At 39.0% G+C, this 14,968-nt stretch overlaps 1 non-coding gene across 1 annotated transcript; it reads right to left on the bottom strand.

Annotated features, from left to right (window-relative positions):
* Positions 1-1,651: 1,651 nt before the first annotated feature.
* On the bottom strand, positions 1,652-1,758 carry LOC120220570. Its single transcript, XR_005525624.1, has one exon. It is a non-coding gene; the product is annotated as a U6 spliceosomal RNA (small nuclear RNA).
* Positions 1,759-14,968: the final 13,210 nt, after the last annotated feature.

Below are 14,968 nucleotides of genomic sequence, written 5' to 3'. Positions count from 1 at the left end.
ATGACCTGAGGCGAAATCAAGAGTTGGACACTTACCCAACTAAGTCACCCAGGTGCCCCTAATTTTTTTCTTGACCAGCATTTCCTAAAAAGTCTTCCATGGAACAGAAGAAACAGCAATCTCCTAGCTTCTGCACAGCCAAGGAAACAACCCAGAAAATTAATAGGCAACCAAAGGAATGGGAAAAGATAGTTGCAAATGACATATCAGATGAAGGGTTAATATCCAGAATCTATAAGGAACTCACCAAACTTCACGCCCGAAAAACAAACAACCCAGTGAAGAAATGGGCAGAAGACATGAACAAACACTTCTCCAAAGAGGACATCCAGATGGCCAACAGACACATGAAACGATGCTCAGCATCCCTCCTCATCAGGGAAATACAAATCAAAACCACACTGAGATACCACCTCACGCCAGTCAGAGTGGCTAAAATGAGCAAATCAGAGAACTCTAGATGCTGGCGAGGATGTGGAGAAACGGGCACCCTCCTACACTGTTGGTGGGAATGTAAACTGGTACAGCCCCTCTGGAAAACAGTGTGGAGGTTCCTCAGGAAACTAACAATAGAACTCCCTTATGACCCAGCAATAGCACTGCTAGGAATTTACCCAAGGGATACAGAAATGCTGAGGCATAGGAGCACATGTACCCCAATGTTCATAGCAGCACTCTCCACAATAGCTAAAACATGGAAAGAGCCTAAGTGTCCATCAACAGATGATTGGATCAAGAAGATGTGGTTTATCTATACCATGGAATACTACATGGCAATGAGAAACAATGAAATCTGGCCATGTGTAGCAACATGGATGGACCTTGAGGGTGTTCTGCTGAGCGAAATAAGTCAGGCAGAGAAGGACAAATATCATATGTTTGCACGTATAGGAGGATTAGGAGGAACTTGACGGAGGAACAAGGGGGAGAAGAAGGGCGGAAATGGTGGGGGAAAGGGAGAGAGGCAAACCATGAGAGACTCTTGAATGCTGACAAAAACTGAGGACTGATGGATGTGGGGGGGAGGGGGGATGGGCATGGAGGAGGGCTCTTTGGGGATGAGCACTGAGTGTTATGTAGAAACTAATTTGACAATAAACTATTTGTAAAAAAATAAAAAAAAGAAAAGAAAAGAAAAGAAAAAAAAAAAAGAAACAACAATCTCCTTTTCAGGCTCTTCTAAATTGGAGAAATACAACAGACCTCAACCTTCCCTTGGAGATTCACAATTAGTGGTTCTGAGAAGGCCTGCAGTGAGGAGACTACCTCAGGGTATGTAAACCGAATCTTCTTTGGTGAAGAATTTTTTAGAATCTTACTAGTAATATTCCCCAGAACATGCCTAGGGGAATGCTACATTTGTGTGTCATCAGTTAAATTGATCTTTAATTAAATATAGAGACTTCCAATCATCTCATCTAGGGACCATTATATCCACTGCTCTGTTTGGCCACAGTCTCTCATCTCTCTCCAGCAATGGTGAGGCTGATGCCCTTTCCAGGCGGAAGAGAAATCCATGGTTTGTCACCCTTGCCAATACCAAAAATGTTGGAGAACCAAGTGGCAAAGTTGTTGCCATTGGCATCTTTCATGTGAACTATATCAAAGGAACAAGAGTGTCTCTCTCTGTTGGTGATCACACCAATTCTTCAAAAATATGGAACGCTTCACGAACTTGCATGTCATCCTTGCCCAGCAGCCTTGCTAATCTTCTCTGTATCGTTCCAATTTTAGTATATGTGCTGTCATAGAGAGCACTAAGGGAATGCTACTTTAACAGCATCTTTCTGACTCTTTAAGAAATATTGGATCAAAATACTGAATTAATTTAACCACATATTCTCCTTGTGAACCTGGGTGGGTGGCTTTTAGTTAAAAGAAAAAAAAGTGAAAAAGTGACCCCCTGGAAGTAGCTGTCAGAATTTGACTTTCCAAAGAAGAACTTTGTTCAATTCCAAAATTATGAAATCAGGAAAGAAATGTGTCCATACAAACAATATTTTAAAAATATAACATAAAGAGGAAGCTGAGCACCTAGTCAGAGCCCAGATCGCTCAGAGCCTTATAAATAATATGACCATTCATCTGGAGCAGGATTATACCCATTGTTCCTGTGTAATTATTAGTAATGTTCCCTTCCACTCACAAAAGTGTCTTGGTACAGACAATAAAGTATATGACCGCCCTACCTGCATGCCACTCTAAAAAATTTGGTGAGTCCGTCATATGCACAGGATTCTGATGATCTGTCTCTGGGGAGGTACAGTGAGGCCAGGGTAAGAGTAACCTAAAACGTTGAGGCCTCAAATGAAACTTTGGGGGAAAATTACTGACATGTTAGTTAGATTAGGTCCACTGTCAAAACTATCACTGTAGCCAAGTGATAATTAAGAGAGTGAAGTGGAAATCTAGTTAAATTAAACATTTAAACATTTTTAACTTTTATTTATTTATTTTGAGGGGTGGGGAGGGGACAGAGAGAGAGAGAGAGAGAGGGAGAATCCCAAACAAGCTCCATGCTCTCAGCACAAAGCCCCACAAGTGACTCCATCTCATGAACTGGAGATCATGACCCGAGCCAAAATCAAGAGTTAGGATGCTTATGCGACTGAGCCACCCAGGATCCCCAAATTGAGAAGTCTGTAGTTAAAGAACTAACAAATGGGGTGGGGTGCTTAGGTGGCTCAGTCGGTTAAGCACCCAACTTCAGCTCAGGTCATGATCTCACGTTTCGTGGGTTTGAGCCCTGCGTCGGGCTCTGTGCTGACCGCTAGCTCAGAGCCTGGAGCCTGTTTCGGATTCAGTGTCTCCCTCTCTCTCTGACCCTCCCCTGCTCGTGCTGTCTCTCTCTCTCTCTCTCAGAAATAAATAAAACATTAAAAAAAAAAACTAACAAATGGGGAAGGGGGAGGATTTGAAGCCAAGACTCTGTGTTTCTCAATATACTTCAAAACATGTCCATCTTACACAAAATTTTGAACAAACGAACTCTCATTTGTATTTATTACCTTTTATAAAAAGTAAATGATTTAATTTTCCCCTTTTGATTCCTAATACTCAGCATTTATTCAGGCAGGTTGGAGATTGGCTTGATCCAAGCATGTGACAGACTTTGTTCTTGGGAGTTCTGGATTCCAGTGTCCTGGTTACCAAAGCAAAGTCATGAATAATTTCTTTGCCAAAAGTGATCACGCATGTGATTATGTACCTTGAGCCTTTTAGAGGGTCATTTCATCTCTACTCAGCATTTTCAAAAATCAAACTCTTCTAAAAGACCTCAGACCTGCTTTTTGGTTTAATTAAAACTACATCAAAAAGTAAATAGATATTAGAGAAACTCTCATACTTTGGTGACTTTCCTTTATTGTGCCATAATCAAAGAGGATCATAAAAATGTCTAGGGCTAGAGAAGCTTTCGAAAATTAAATTTGTGGAAGGTTTACTATGAACATGTTGTAAATCTTTTTCAGTCCATGTGTGGTCCAATCAAGAGACTTATTTAATATCAGAAATCTTGAATGATGAAGACCATGGCTTTGATTCTTTCTTTTCTTTCTTTCTTTCTTTCTTTCTTTCTTTCTTTCTTTCTTTCTTTCTTTCTTTCTTTCTTTCTTTCTTTCTTTCTTTCACTATGGCTTTAATTCTTCAAATAAATACAGAACAGTCCTGGAGATGACACAAACGTTCCAGAACTTCTCCTAGTATTTTGGGTGCAGGGGTTATCACCTGGGAAATTTGAGCTTTCAGCTCAGCTGGTTTTCCAGATGAGTGGCTTAATGTATCAGATTCTCAGCATTAGCAATCAGTCATCCTCAAGGTCATGAAGACTATGTGGATGAACCAACATGACTTCTCTTATAAAATGATGAATACATTTGTCCAAACCCATTGAATATACATCACCAAAGTGAACTGTAGTGCAAACTATGGACCTTGGGGGATAATATGTTAATGTGGGTTCATCAGTTGTCACCATTGTACCATTCCGTGTGGAATGTTGACAATGGATGAAGCTATGCATGTGGTGGGGAAAGGGTAAATGGGAAATCTCTGTACCTTCCTACCAATTTTGCTGTGAACCTTAAACTGCTCTGTAAAGAATTCAAGTTTAGAGGTCCTGGGTGGCTCAGTCAGTTAAGCATCCCGACTCTTGATTTCAGCTCAGGTTGTAATCACGTGATTTATGAGACCGAGTCTCACATCAGGCTCTGTGCTGACAGTGTGCAGTCTGCTTGGAATTCTCTCTTCCCTCTCTCTGCCTCTCCCTCACTCACACTTGCTCGCTCTCTTTCTCTCAAAATTGAATAAAAACTTTTTTTTAAATTAAAGCTTAACTTTAAAAATGGTGAATATTAGTTTCGTGCATTCCTCCCACTCTCTTCCCAGTTCCCCCACCTTTGACTATGGGTAAAAAAAAAAAAGTCTAAAATCTCTGAACTTGAGATTCAAGTATTTTCATTTCATAATCTGACAAAAACTTATTTTTTAATGAAGGTTCTTTCCATTTGCTAGTGTATCAACACACCCTGTACTACCATTTTCATGGCCCTTTCCTTCTTGCCCTGAAATCCTGTATTTGATGGCTCCCCTTTTGTTTTCCCTCTCCACCCTAACACTATTGGTTCCTCCCTGTGCTCCTCCTGAAGCATGATTTGCATATTAACAGAGAGGGCTTTGAGCTCATTGCGCTGTAGTTAGTAGAATATGTATCAGTGGCCAAGTCTTTTTATGGTGCCTGGAGCAAAGAGATGCTTCATAAATACATTTAGACTAAATTGTTCTAAAACAAAATAGTAAGAAATCCATTCAAGAAGAAAATAGTAAAATACATACCAAGAATTCTGCGATCATCATCATCATCATCAACAACAACCAAACGAAGTCATCTATCTGTATTACTTGTGATAATAACTGATCAAAAATAGGCCTTGCAGGTGTGGACGGCAAGCTTGATGTTTAATGTTTTCTCTTTTTCCTCTGGAGCAAATTTGCTGGGACGCAAATGGGATGTTCAAATTTCTAGATAAGCAGCAGCAGCAAAAGTTTCTTGGGCTGCCTCAAGATCATGGCATTGTTGGGCAGAGACTTTCTCCAGTAGATGAGGAACTGGGTGTTCCACGGGACCGAAGTCAACTGTGTGTGAAAGCCTGAGCAAAGAGACAAATACTGCCTCCAGTCCTTCCTCCTCTAAGGTTATTGCTCCAGAATAATTGCAAACTGTCGTGTCTCCTGCTGTTATGGTGTTTACTCCAAGTGTTGCCTTTTTCTGCTTATTTAATACTTTTCATTGTGTTCATTAAACAATGGACAGAAATGTTTCCCACAGCAGCTCACCCCCCTTCTGTCTTTGTGCATAAGGAGGATTTATGTAGTTGTAATGTATGTTTTGATTTAACCCTTGAAAAATTGTGTCTCCTCTATATTTAGAAGTACATAAAGCAGGATCACATAACAAGTTAGACATGAGTAGCATTTGATTAAAGCTGGCCTGACGTATCTGAGAAAAAGATGTTTTTTAATGAAGCAAGCTGAAATATACATGCCAAGTGCACGTTTTTGTGATTCAGAGAGAATTATTTGAGGTGTTTCCTGGCAATTTGTGTTAATTTGTTCATTATTTATAGTACCCATTATTGTCTTTTCCAGATTCAATTTCATTCTCAATGGCACCGAAAACATGTTTTGAATAAATCTTGGCAAGAATAAAGGCATAAATACTTGAACTTTGTTCAGTCAAAACATAGCTGCGTGCTTCATTTAGAAACTAGCGCACTAGAGCGGCTTTGTTGTTTTTCGTACTACTCTATTGGTTTTATAGTAGGACTTCTTAAAAATAATGGATCTCCTTATGCTTGAAGAGTTAGCTGGATATGTTCATGAAGATGGAGGAGCAAGGCGATGAAGGTTAGTCAGACAGTTACCCTTCCACATTCATGATGTCGGTTCTTTTTTTTTTTTTTAATTTTTTATAGTTTATTTATTTTTGGGGCAGAGAGAGACAGAACATGAGTGGGGGAGGGGCAGAGAGAGAGAGGGAGACACAGAATCTGAAATAGGCTCCAGGCTCTGAGCTGGCTGTCAGCACAGAGCCGGACGCAGGGCTCGACCCCAAAACCATGAGATCATGACCTCAGCCGAAGTTGGAGCTTAACCGACTGAGCCACCCATGCGCCCCTCCTGATGTCAGTTATTGACTCACTCAAGGGTGAAGCCTTTCCACTGAAATACATTCATATTTGTGCAAAGTAGAAAGATCCAGGAGTTAGGTGCTTATATTGTTTTCAAATATAATCATTTGGGAAACTTTTTTTGAAATGATATTTGTACTTACCTGAGGCGTTTATACTCTGTCAAAATTTGTTAAGATAAACAAACAACAAACTTTGGCCCTGTTGCCAGGTAATGAAATGGCTCTCTGCCTATGGTGGTTCTGGGCCCAATCCTATTGGTCACAAGTAAGAGCCATCATCCAATTCTGTGCCAGGAAAAGACCATGATCCTTTCTTTCAGAAAATAGAATCTTCTGAAAGTTGTTTAAATAGGCAGGATACTTTTTAAGCATACTTCTGATTTACTTCTCCTTTAGATAATCTGTGATTTCCAGTTGATATGACATATTAAAAGAACTGATTTTCTCCTAGCTTAATGAATATTTGTTGATTTGTTGAACAGATGTGTTTCATTTACCTCTGTAGCCTCCCAAGCACCTCATGCGGGTCCTTGTACACCATATGGGTATATAGGAGAGCTTAAATGAAATTGGTGTAGGGCTCATGCCTGCTCCCTTCCTTTCCCTTTCCCATCCCCCCTCCCAGACTTCCCACATCTCTTTTTTCATCTCCTCACTTCTGTCTCTCTTTTTTTAAAAAATAATACACTATTTTTCCAAAGCCATACTGCTAATTACCCTAAAATTTAGTTTCTCATGGTCTTCTCAGCAGTCTCTCAGTATATGTCATGCTGAGCAATTTTTAAGAAAATGTCAGTTAGCCGTAGTAAAGGTCAACTTTATGCTAATCTTTATAGAAACTATATAAATATTTATGTAAGTCATGATATAAATTTTAGAGCTATAGACCACATTTATATAAATCCTTAGAGTTAAGATTTTGATTCCGGAAGTTTATTAGTGTTATTGACAGAACAGCTATCATGGCCAATTTTCAGCTCATTTGGCTACTTCATGCTGTCAACTAAATAAACAATTCCATTGACCAAGCCAGTTACCTCTGTTCTCCCTCTACATACCAGAGGTGCAGTCAGGAGAGTATGGAAAACTATTTTCTACTTAGCTAGTGGACAGGTTGGTGCAGGCATTAGTTCCGATCACATAGCACTGACTGATGACAACCAGAGGGACTAGATATGATGTACTTGTATTCCTAGATAGGTTTAGAGACAGATGACTTGTGGAACTTTCAGGGTGAAGCAGGGATTTGTATCTGTACAAACTCATGGTCAAGATACAAAAAAATTCAGCCAATAACTATGGGTTGAGTGATTGACCAGGGATTTAAAAGGCATGTTCACTAGATATTCCTTCTAAATATAAGTGTTTTAGATTACTCTTAATGTCTATTGTTTGCAATTATTTTTCTTTTTATTAACTATGGCCTTGAGTACTCTTCAGACAATACTACTTTGTATGTTTACGGTGATTTATACTTTATATATCAAATCTCCATTTATTTTCTTCTTTAACTTTCACAAAGACCATATGAGGAAAGGGGCTATTTTCACGTGAAGAACATACAGCCAGGAGCTTTAGGTGTTTTAGTAAAAGCCTTCTAGGAATTTTGACTACTTGGTATCACAAAATCTTAAGAATTTGGGGGTCACTGTGCACATGTATGTATTATCTTTTATAGTCAAAGACATTCTTATTCATCTAACATAAAAAGGCTTGTTCTCTCCAACCAGGCAGGGTGTTATGGGGGAGAGATATGAATTTGCAATCTTGAATCCTGGTCTCATAGCACGTTAACAGCCTGATCTCAGGTTACTTATTAATCTCACCGAGTCTTATTTTCTCATTTAATCATCATAGCAATTATTATATATAGTTACTGTTGGGATTACATGAAACAATGTAAAGGACCCTGGGTTGCAATAAGCATGAGTTGAGTCAATTTCCTATCAGAATTACTCTGTACCAATGTATCTAGACTATCTTTCCCAATATTGGTATTAATGAATGACACTCTTTGAGAGAGAATTCGCTAAAAATTCCATCTATGGCCTTTGACAGATAGAAAAGTAACTATCCATGATTTGGTCCCTGCCAAAATCAAACCAGGAATGCTGACCTCCTGAGGAAACAGTAAAAAAAGCTAATCAGTTGCAAACTTGGAACAGCTCACCTTTTGGACTACTGAAGGGAGTCTTGGGCTTCATGCCTGGAGACCCCTCTCAGCACTCAGATCTAGCTCTATTCTGGCATAATTGTGCTACAGTTCACTCACGTGCTGTAAATGGCACAAATTCAAGCCATTAAACAAGTTAAGTAATTATGGAACACGTTAGATTCTACCTTGAGTATTGTCTTGCTGATTAAAACCATTTACACTGAGGGAGAGATAAGACTGTAGAAAGAATTGACATAAAGTTTTAAATTAAAAAAAATTTATGTTTGTTTATTTTTGAGAGAGAAAGACAGAGTGTTAGGGGGGAGGGGCCCAGAGAGAGAGAGGGAGACGCAGAATCCGAAGTAGGCACCAGGCTCTGAGCTGTAAGCACAGAGCCGGAAGTGGGGCTCGAACTCATGGACCCTGAGATCATGACATGAGCCGAAGTCAGGCACCTAACCGACTGAGCCACCTAGGTACCCTAGAATTGACATAAAGTTTAATAGGAAATCCTCTCCCATATTTTATTGATGGCTATGAGCAATTACTGGTAAAGTCTCAACCATCAGTGGCAATATAAGAGTGGTATTACCGAGTGATTGGATTATGAATGATTTTTCATCTTTTCTTCTTTGTGCTTCTCTGTTTTCTTGAAAAGAGTACAATGAGATGGGAGCAATCAATCAGTCAATCGATCAGTCAATCAATACCCATGGGAAAGAAATACTGTTTTGAGAATGTAGGCAGGGCAGGTAGGGGGGTGGATAGAATAAAAATACCTTCACTTAACTCCTAGGAATTGCTTTTAATCAAGAGCAAGTATTTTGTCCATCTATGTTCTGAGTCTTTTATGTTCGGAAGTTAGATTTTCTTTTCCTGAAGCAGCTCTTTCTGCCCACCCGTGGGTCTCATCAGCACAATCTGTAGGATTTATATGCAGCTGGCTTTCCCTGTTTTTACTTTTGAATGGGTAGATTATTTCTTTCCAGCAGTTCTGGGTTTTTTTTTCTGATTGACCCAAAATGGGTGCAGATGTGGTAAGCGCATGCTAAAAGTTGTTGAATATTATTTTCACCCTGAAGAAAGGCCTGACATAAGCAGTTTCAGATTGTGTGAATTCTTGATTTCACAGTGGCCTTCCAACACTCGTTCTGTTGCCAGTGATAACAGAAACCAGGGAGAGACCTTGGGAGGTAAACCACAGATTTACTTAGTTTCCAAGAATTGATGACTTCATGTGTTCCTTGGTGGGTGATTTTGTGAAAGGCAGAGGTATAAAATGAAGTTTTGATTTTCAAAATTGGTACTAGGGGCGAAATCATGATGCATGGTATTTCCCCTATATTTTTTCCTTTATTTTTCATTGTGCACTTATAGATGCCAACTTCTCTTATTTGCTTATTTATACCAAACATCATCTCTTTGTGCCAATTTTAAATTCTGAATTTTTCTTTGGCTCATAATGCCTTTCTGTTAGCTGCTTGGTGTGCTGAAGAGCCATTAAACCAGGAATCAAAAATCTGCATTTTTTTTCTCTCGTGTGTGAAATGATTATACATATTCTAAAAATGTAATTGCTGAAAACCAGGATAATGTACAATTGCTAATCATATTGATCTTAAATTGTTTTTCAATATTTACAGATATGTAAATGTCTAAAATTACACATTTCAGAGGTTCTCAGAGACAAAGCTATCATGTTCCCACAGTTAATTTTTTTTTAACGTGGGGTAATTAATAACTTCCTTCTTGATAGAAAATGGTCAAGGAATTGGTTGAATTAGTATATTTCCTTATATCTCTAAACATCTAAGACCTAGATTAATGCACTTAATCCTTCACTTATTTAACAAAAAAGTATTGAGTGCTTACCACATGCTAGTACTTTGCCTGATATCAGGGATACAGTGACAATCAGAAAAATGGTTCCTGCTGTCACATCATCCGCCGGCTAGTGTGGAGATGGACACATGAGCAATTGCCATAAGAGCACGTTGGAGGAACCCCTGAACCTAGATTTGGGAGTCAGGAGGGGGATTTTGAGAGGAAGGGAGATATAAAAAACAAGTAGGTGTTATCCAGGTCTTTGCAGGGTTGAGAAAGGGAAAGTGACAGAGTGGGCGTGTGTTTGTATGTGAAGGAAGGGAAGAGAAGAGGGAGACAGGGAGTATTAGCTAGCTAATTGCTTAAGTCTACATTTGGACTAGATTAAAATAACAACAAAAGCTGGCGGAAACATACTCCATGATTATCACTAGTTTCTTGCAAGCTCACTGGCTAGTTCCAAGGTTTGCTTTCCTGGAACACATAAAGAGAACTTAATAAATTTCCCCTTAGGGGGAGGAGAAAGTTAATAGACCACTAAAAGGGCCTGATTTACCGCCCAGGATTAGATTACTCAGAGTTAAAATAGGGCAATTAAGATGCAGAAGCCATGTTTAAAAGCTAGAAAGTATAGTCAGTGCAATTCTGAAAGACCAAAGTCCTTCAGAAAACACTACGGTTTGTTCAATGCACCGAAGCTTTAATTTCTCAAGCACCTCATACCTTGGTCTCAGCTGAAAAGAAAATGAAGCAAGTCATGCTCATTCTGTTTTTCATTGTCGGACACAGTCTTCACTGTATTAGATTGTTTGTTTTGGCTATGTGCAAGGATCAAATTCATGCTGTAAGAGGAAAATCGTGATCTTTCTGAACTATGTCTTGAATTTCTTTTGCCAGCTCCAAACGAATGAGTCATATTGATTCTATGTTATGGAGCCACGTTCTAAGCTCAATTCCTAACCCTCATATGATCCTTCCTGATTGGCCTATTTTATTAACTTTTTTATTTGGACCACCATGCAGTGTCATTTCTCATCTATCTCAGAGTCCAGATGGACATCTTGGTGGAGCTGGTTCTGAATGCCATGATGCTCCCTTAGCATTTTGTAGAAGTATCCAACTCAGTTTCTAAACATACCTGGTTTGGGAGAAGTTTGAAGTTCTGTAAGACCTTTAAGATGCTTAAATTTCAATTCAAGGACTGAGGCATGGATTAATTGAAATTATTTATAAGACAGCAGATGCTTCAAGTGGTCCTTCAAACTTGGGATTTATTCATCATTCAAGACGTATTTACTGAACATTTATTATGCACCAAGCACTGTTTCAGGCATTCTATAGTGTGGCTGAAAGTCTGGATATACTGAGTCAGAATCTCAGTATCATGACACAAATTTTATTTATCTTTCACCCATGGCATAGACAATAATAATCCTGGCTTTGCCACTCAGTAGCTTTGTGGCCTTTGACAGACCTCTCTGAACTTCAGTTGTCACATTCCTCAACTGTGCCCAACAACATCTACATTCACCAGTGGATTGGAAAAGAATGGATGTGACCAGCTAAGTAGAGGGGGAGCGGCTTTGTGAGGTCTGGTCTCTCACTGTTCACCTGCCAGGTACTACCTTCCAGGGCCCACCAAACCAGTAGGCAGCCACGAATATTCCCCTCAGGAGTCACGTCAGGAATTCCTACTCATACGTCAGGTCTGAGCTTTACAGGACTTCCTCTAAAGCCATCCTTGACATCTCCCATGACGATATACCCCCAACATGCTTTTCTGTGGTGCCCTGCACTACCTCTACTATGGTCCTTACCATGATTTATCATAATAGATGTTTAATCTGTCATCTCTTTCTCTGTAAGAGTCTAAGATTTAAGAAGACAGGTCATGTATCTGCTCTGCTTTATGGCATAGCTCCAATGTTTAACATAGCCCATTTATTATTGTTGAATGAATGAATGAATGAATGAATGAATGAATATATCCTTACGGGCCTGCTGAGGAGGAGTTTGCAAAGGAGACCAGAAAGGAGCACACTTTGTCCGTATTGGTTGCTCTACATTGAGACACTTACGGTTTCATGTTAAGCCTCATGATTGTGTTACGTGATAAGTGTTTACAGGTATTTTGACTCCTGTCTGCTGATGACATTGAGGTTCAGAGAGTAGTCATTTGTGTTTGCATGGCTAGAAAGTAGGAGGCCTCGAATTGGAACTCAGCTCAGTTTGATGCCAAATGCTTTGTGCTGTCCATTAATCACAGCATTTCTTAGCACTGAGAACCCTTTTGGAACTTACAGCAATGGCAACTGGGATGAGAGCCACCTGGAATTTGATCCTGTGGGCGTCTGCTCATAGAGTTTATTTTTCATTTCTATCTGCCGCTTTGCTCTTATCAAATAAAGAAAAACAGCAGCTGCTACTGGTGCTGTTGATTGGGGTTTCTACTTGAAAATGAAATCTTGAGCATCTGTTCTTTCCTGTCTATTTTACCATGGAAAAATCTATTTTTTAAATTTTTTTCAAAAGGTAATGCATGTGTATAGTAAAAATGTAAACAACGCAAAAAGGTATTTCTTCTTTTTAACACATGGTAGCATACTTTGCTTATCTCTGTGTACTTTGCTTTTGTCAGTGCATAATATATCTTCAAGATTACTCCATGTTGGCACATAAAAATACATACTTCATAGGGTGCCTGCGTGGCTCAGTCAGTTAAGTGTCTGACTTCAGTTTGGGTCATGATCTCACAGTTTGTGAGTTCAAGCCCCACATTGGGCTCTGTGCTGTCAGTGCAGAGCCTGCTTCAGATCCACTGTCTCCCTCTCTCTCTGCCCCTCCCCTGCTAGCGCTCTTTAAAAAAAATAAATTAAAAAAACATTTTAATAAAAAATTATATTTTCATTATTTTCATGATTACATATAATTTCATTTTATTTGTAACATATAAATGGTAGGTTGAATAATATGATAACTACACGAAAAGGGTAAGCTAACATCAGAAGTTACACTATTTACCTGATGAGCACAATATGAAGTGTTCTTTTAAAGAACATAGGTTAAATCAAACAGTATGACTGTAAAAATAGAACTTTCATAAAGTAGGAAAGTACAGTTTATTTTTTTATTGAAAGAAAAATTCTTAAAAATTCCATTCCTTTCATTGTTAATCACTGTAGCCAAGTATTGCTTAGAATCAGAGTTTCAGAACTGAGAGTTATTCTAGGGATGATTTAATACTGTGGTTTTAAAGAGGGGTGTGTGCGTGTGTGTGTGTACATTTTTCTTGGAAAATAAGCTTATTTATTGGAAAATAAGTCTGTGGTATTTTGTCAGTGGCAGCTTGAGCAGACTAATATACTGGTCCTCCTCATAATCTGGAAACTAAGGGGTCAACGCCTGGCCAACAGCAGAGGGCCTCCCTGAGGGAACTAGCTCTGGTTGGTGAGTCCCCGTAGCAGTGCTCTCCCTAGCAATGGACATTTTGCTTGGTTTCAACAAACAATACTGCAATAACTTATCTTATACGTATGTTTATATGTTCATTTGGGGATATATTTTAGTACGCATTTCTAGAAATTGCTGGGTTTGTTCATTTCAAACATAACTACATGTATCTTAATATTCCTCATAAAATATTTTAAGAAATTACTCGGGGCAAAGCTGCATTGTGCAAGACTCTAATATGTTGGTTGAGCGCATTCTGAATTCTTGACATAAACAGCTACCTTGCCTTTGAATAAAAAATTTTTTCAAAGTAGGAAGTATTTCAAATGCATTAGGGAGAAGAGGTTTTAATATATTCCACCACCTGATAAATGAAACCCAAAGCCACAAAGGGAGGAAATGTCTGAGCTGCTCTGACAATGGCTTTGGGTGTGATCAAGGCCACAGAGTACCACTGCTGAGAACAGAGGCTTAACATGATGCCTTTTCCCTTGGGGATCCTTTGCCTAAAAAACTTATACACGATGACAGTTTACATTATGTTCATTCCTTCAGGAATAATTACTGTGCCTCCATGTGGAAGTTTCCTCATTCCAGAGAAGCAGGATCATCCATCATATCAATGTGATATGGTTTTGCCAGATGCCAGATGAATTAGCAAATGGTATTCGATACACACATTCATCAATTCTGACTAGCACTTAAAATCATAAGGATATGGCTTTGGGAAGTACTAGTGGGCTTTCAACATATTTTAAAAACTGTCCAGACAGATATATGGTTCTTTTAGTCACTTAAAGAATTTTAGAATTAAAATAGCTTTTTGTCAAAAACTAGCTGTTCTTGAAGCTAAATGGAGAAAAGACAGAGGCAGAAATTCTCAAACTTGCGTATACAGCAGAATCACCTGGGGGTTGTGTTAAAACACAGATTACTGGGCCACACCCCCAAATTTTACACGGTTCTGTCTTTCTAACAGGTTTTCAGATGATGCTGATGCGTCTGGTCACAGGTTTGCTATTCTTGATGAGTCTTTTACAAAATTTAAGTCATGTACATATCACCTAGGGATCTTTTTAAAATGCAGATTCAGATCCAGCAGGGGCTCAAAATTCTGCCTTTTGACAAGCTCCCAGGTAATGCTGATGCTGCTGGTTTATGGACCATACTTTGAGCATCAAGTTTCTATACAATGCATAGCACGTATTCATTGTTTGACAGTTTGAAAGGTTCCTGGTTAAAAGATAAAGGTAATTAGAGAAATGTTTGGACTCCATCCACTCCTTTCCAGTTTCTCTATCAGATATTAGAGAATGTCTTGAAACTGACTGCCAAGTCTTTTCCTGTAA

The sequence above is a fragment of the Hyaena hyaena genome, unplaced genomic scaffold, assembly GCF_003009895.1.
Source record: "Hyaena hyaena isolate Hyena2069 unplaced genomic scaffold, ASM300989v1 scaffold_712, whole genome shotgun sequence".
NCBI classification, from domain to species: domain Eukaryota; kingdom Metazoa; phylum Chordata; class Mammalia; order Carnivora; family Hyaenidae; genus Hyaena; species Hyaena hyaena.
The sequence above is the reverse complement of the archived record's forward strand: the minus strand, read 5'-3'. Positions and strand labels throughout refer to the sequence as shown.